Below are 6,000 nucleotides of genomic sequence, written 5' to 3'. Positions count from 1 at the left end.
TATGGTTGCCAATTGACCCACAGTCAATGGTTCATGAACATACTAGATGGCCCCGGGCCATCGGGCAGTCCTTAATGTCGAGCCCATCCAGTGAGCCAGGGAGCTGGTTATTTTCTCAGACGTGGACTTACTGGCCCTGAAACCAGTCATCTGGTTGAGTGTGGGTTGGGTCAGGGTGTGGTTCCTTGCACTCGGAGTCGGGCTAACGTCCACGCTAGCTGCTACATGCTTTGCATTTAGGTGATACTTTAGGCTTGATGTGCTGCGGTGATATGCAAATTCTTTTTTGCATCATTTGCACACAACCGTGCTCTTATCGACGCTTCCATCCGTCCGTTTTTTAAAACAAAATGTCCCATCCACGGGGCCGACCAAAGCGGTCTCATCAGCTTGTTCGTTCATGTTTGACTATTGTTCACCGTGGTTTGTTGTTGTTTGAAGTCCCATGCTGAAGTCATGAACGTTAGTTGGTGCTCCAGTATAATCGGTACGCCTGAAACTCATCCAGTGAGAAACGTTCCGCTGTGCAAAAATAAGTGAGATTAAAGTGCGATTAAAATGCGTTAATTTTTGTGTAATTAATTAATCTTAATTAACGCGTTAAAGTCCCGGCCCTAATCATAACCCTTTTTCTTCCTCGTAGTACATAGCGTATCTGGGATCAGTTATGCTTGGCTTCTGCTCTGTATGTGTTGGATGTTCTTCTGAATTAATCAGCTTGTATACATTTGAGGTGAGGCAGACTGAAAGGAAGACACGGGGATCATTTATTGGATCTCTGTTGTAGTTGACATTGACACACAGTAACGCTCAGCATTAGCAATGTGATGTTTTACATAGTAGAATCATGCATGCATTATTGCATGTTGACTACATCTACAGTACCTCACCTTAATTGGCTATATGTCTCACAATAATAGCATCGGGGGCACTGTGTGTGTTGTATTAAAAGCATTCACAAATGACTTCTTTTAATGATTTTCCTCTTTTTACCGTTTACTTCCGTCAAAACATTGTCTTTCCTCTGTAATCAGTCTTTCTCTCTTCCAAGTCTTTACCCACACTTATTTTCACCATCCTTCTTCTTCATACCCCAATCTTTTTTACAGATACTTACATCCCTATTTACTTCCTGTTCTCATGTTCACATCCTTCTCCACTTTTAGCAAAGCCCAGACGCTCGTAGTGAGCACAGGCTGCAGCCAGACTCAGTGATTGATACATCTCTCCCTGCCAGTGACAGGGGCCTCCTCAGCTCCAATCACAGCACAGGATTGGCCAACACTCCTGCTGGTGTTATGCACAGCCACAGTTAGTAGGCTTCTCTGTGGTTTAATAAAAACCAGGGAGTGAATGAAACCTGAGCCAGTAATGTCAAACGTTTTATTTGTATAGTCAGATCCAGAATATCCACTCACAATCTTTAACTGCATGGTTGACTTAGGGTTAGATGTTGATGAGTGTGCAGTCATTTATTTGATGGAGCATCATTAATAAGGCAACACAAAGAACCCACGCTTTCCATAGCAAGCAAGTCTGTACCAGAACAATTGCCATGCATACATAAAGTGGCATGTTAACCAAAAGCCCCCTGCTCTGCCACACAATGATAGGCTTTTGGGGAAGTTTAATAAGCCCCTATCCGAGTTGCTCACATGCCTTATCGCTGCCAATAGAAAAATATCCATTTGGCCTCTGACATCTTCAGAATGATGAGCCCTTTATGAGCACATCCCTATTCTTTACCCCACATCCTGCTCTGCCACCCACTCATCTCCCATCCTGACGTTTTGCATCTGTTTCCACACCATTTGTTTTCTTCCCCTTGTATGCTGTGAGGGCCAACATCATTGGCCGTGCAGCCAGTTAAGCCAAGGGTCTCAAAGCGGTGGGGTGCCTCTTATCTGGATCCGCTTTAGAGAGGGGTTAATAATATGTTTGAGAGTATTCTCCAGCAACAGGACCTGGCAGGGCCTTGTCGACTGATCAGTGTTGCTGAGGGCGGGGTTGGGGCGGGGTGAAATGGGCATAAGCACGGAAGCAGCATTTACATACGTTTGTGCCAAGAGCTGATATGTCATTACCAGCCTGCCAACATGGTGGGATCAGTTTGCGTGTTGTTCCTTTTCTGATCACTGCCATCTCATGAGACTGCTGCCTTGCAGGAAGGGCCAAGGACATTGGCAACAGAATCCCCCAGCAGGCACGATTTACTGGTGTGCACATGTGTATGTACCCATCGCAGTGATTTGGTAGCAGTTATATAATTATGAATCATACCAGACTCAAGCTTTCAGTTCTATTGAAGCGTGGTCTTTATTTCCCTTCCTCTTCTGTGTCACCCATTTTGTCCCTCTGTCCTGAAAAAAGTCATAAAAATAGTCTCCGGTATTTTGGATACAACTTCACAAGCTCTGTGTCATTGTCAGTTTGTCAAATCAGGTCTCATTGTTTATATGTGACAGCAGCCGCTTTGAGCTGTTGCCTTCAGGGCGGAGTCTCTTCAAATGAAAATATACACACACACACACTCATACACACATACACACACACACACACACACACACTCATACACACACACACACGCTTTCGCTCAGTCACCCTCTGTCTCGCTCAGCTCCTTTGCTTGTGCAATGACGCACAGAGCAGAGTGCCACGAATAGAACAGTTCAGCTGCATTCTCCCACAGTCCTTCCAGGATTAATGGACCCAATTGGGCAAAAACAATCACATTATGTATTTCACGATAGTTAGCTAGCTCTATTTTTATAAGAGTGGTACTCGTAAGGCTTGCAAAAAACCAAGAGCTTATTGAAAAGTGTGATGAAGACAGACAGCATGAGGTATAAAGTTCTTTAGTTCTAATTGATCCTTTATTTTCTTACAAAACTAGTTTATTTTATTTTATATTTTTCTTATTGCTATAAATGCCAATAACACTTTCAGGCTTCTGAGTTGGCGCCCAGCTGCTGAACATTAGGTGAACATGGGCCAATCACTTCAAAATCAGTTCATATAGCTCTAGAGTTATTGCCACTTACATTGGTTTTTGGAGTCATTTTCCAGCGCTCAGTGGGTGGGGAAAAGAATGGGCACTTTGTATAGCTTTGGGCAACCTATATGTCCATGAACAATAGCCATAAAAGTTGCCATAAAAAAGAAAAAATATTGTTATAGACCCTCCACAACTCATATGAATGAATCCAGAGTTAGGTAGAGCTTTCATGTTAAAGGAAAACGATGCAAGTATAATATTCCACTTGGTTGAGTCAACGCTAAATGATATTCAACCCTCTTTAAGCCTCTCAGCCGAGTACAGGTTGTTGAACTATCTAAAATAATATATGATAACAATAAATTATCTTGCTTCTCCTCAATATTTCATTCATGTTTAAGGACCTCAACCATGTTCTACTTGATATCCCCTCAGGTGTCAAAACAAACCATCGACAAGCCTCGGTAATGTGAGATTAATTTTTCGGCAGGAGCTTAAACATTTTGGAAGCACAAAGGGTCATGGTTCGTTAAAGTCTAGTAAAATCCCTCAGACAAGATGGAAGAGCATTGAGAGGACATGTTGGGTGAGAAGGGTCGGGGGGGTGAGAGGAAGGCAAGCTGGCATCGACATGTTGAGTCTCATTATACCAAGGGGAGCGTTACGACAGGGTTTATTATGACCCTGTGACATTAATGAATCCCCAAAGTCAAAGTGAGATATTCAATTTGAGTCATTTTAATTAAGTAATTCAATGAAGATGTAAGCAGAACTATATGTAGTTTGACAGAGAAGTTAAACATTTGGTCCTAAAGCAGGACATTCAGGGTTCTCACGTTCATACTCGATTTAAAATGGCAGGTTACTGGTTATCTAAATAACTACTTTTTTCTTGATCATAGCGAACTATTTGTAATAAGAAGAGTAAGTTGAATGTTTTTACATTTTTATTATTTTCCTTATATGGACAAACATATTTAAATGAGCCATATTATACTCATTTTTAGATTTATATTAGTATTGGGTGCCTCTACTGGGACATGTCTCCATGCTTTAATGTTCAAAAAGCTCTTCATTTTTCTCCTACTGCCTGTGCTGCAGCACCTCTTTTCACCCTCTGTCTGAAACCAGAGCCCAGTCTGCTCTGATTGGTTAGCTGGTCGGCTCTGTTGTGATTGCTCAACCACTTAGAGATGTACTGCCCTAAGGCCACATACAATGTGTTGGAGCGCTAGCCAAGTGCGAGCGTTACATAGTGATGTCGCTTTGTTACGGAAGTGTCCAATGGAGGCGTTTCAGGCAAGGTGGAGGAGTGTGTGGCTTTGCAGACCATCGACATGCACAACAACCTATAACACACTACAGGAAAGGGAACACCCCAAAAAGCAGAGAAGGGCCCCTTTAAAATGCTACGTCCTTTGACCAGCTTCCATCTTTTAATCTTTCTTTGTTTAGGTATCCAGAACTTGGTGTGATTGATCACAAGCACTTCTAGCAAAGCAGGGAATCGTTTTCATGCCTCGTACAAACATCTGAAATGAAAAGGTTTCGGGAAGGGGTCTGGTATCGCACTATGTCTTTGAAAGACTAAACAGAAGGTGGTTTTCTACATCAAAGTACATGAAAGAACACAAAAGCTGAAATGTCGTGTGTGTTTGTTTGGTACTCGCCTCAGAACTCGTAAAGAGCAACCTATTACTTCCCCTAAAAGGGTAATTTTACACTCACTGTCGCAAAGGCTAGGATGCTGCTGCTCCAGTGCCTTCGGTTTGAGTTTGATATTTGAAGCAAGTGTTAGATCATAGTGCTTGTTCTACCTTTGACATATGAAGAAAAACATTGCTGTGACATCACTGATTGTGTGGTGGGAAAACAAAGCTTAACATGCTTAGGAGTGTCCTCCCTTTGAGAGCGGAGCATCAGCAGTTTTTCTGATCTAATTCATTTTCATTTTACACATGGTTAACTTCATACTCTATATTGCTTTGCTGATCATATTTCCCTCGGTGTCAAATAATGCATACTTGTTATGTTGTCTCCTTCAAATAAAAAACAGTTGGATACTTCAGTCTAAAACTATTGGTATTGATTTCCAACACCCCAAAACCGACATGAAAACTACTGCTTATTAATTTAGCATAGGGTTATTGCAGCACCTTTTTCTTTTTTCATATTGGAATGTTTGAGCAAGACTCTCATGCATCATGATGTTTATCCATCACTAGTTTGCTTTCTTATGCTGTTTCTCCTGCACAGACGTGAGTAGGCAGATCTGACGGGGCCGGACAGAGCTGGCAGCCTGCCCGTGTTTCTTAGTTAAAGGGCAGTGTGTGCATAATGCTGGCGCGGCGGAGTATCAGGGTCTATAATCTCTTCTGGAGCAGTGTCATCATGGCGGGGTCAGAGTCCCCTCTCCCCGGCACGGAGGGAGAAAGAGAGCGGAGTGGCGTTGGCAGCCTGGACACCGTATGCTCAGTGGAGCTGCAGGCCAGCGAGGCACAAGGACAAATGAAATATTGCAGCACACATTAGCATTTTTATTCTGGCATAGCATTTAGTGTTGGAGTTAGGAAATTAGACGTATTTGCCCTATGCAAGTGATTGGTGTGGCGGAATTAGCATATCGACCTTCTGTGCATCAGTTCTCCACGCAGCACATTTGCACAGTGACTCTTTAAAGATGTCCTATCATGCAAAATGCACTTGTTGATGTCTTTTAACCCTCCTGTTGTCTTCGGGTGAAATCTGACCGATTTACTACTTTCATCAATCATCACTTTTTAGTTTTACATTCGATTGCATTTAGGCTTTATGATATCCTTCACAGTAGACATTTGAACATACAAAATGGCTGATCACCACTTTCATTGCATTTTGGATGATTTAGTCAACTTTGTAACACCCATGGTGTTCCCGGTCAAAAATGACCGCCATAAAGAAAAGGAATTAATAACCATCTGGATCCGATAAAACACACACACTCACAAAGTGCCGAAAATACAACC

Source organism: Pseudochaenichthys georgianus, chromosome 23 (assembly GCF_902827115.2).
Source record: "Pseudochaenichthys georgianus chromosome 23, fPseGeo1.2, whole genome shotgun sequence".
Classification (NCBI taxonomy): Eukaryota; Metazoa; Chordata; class Actinopteri; order Perciformes; family Channichthyidae; genus Pseudochaenichthys; species Pseudochaenichthys georgianus.
The sequence above is the reverse complement of the archived record's forward strand: the minus strand, read 5'-3'. Positions refer to the sequence as shown.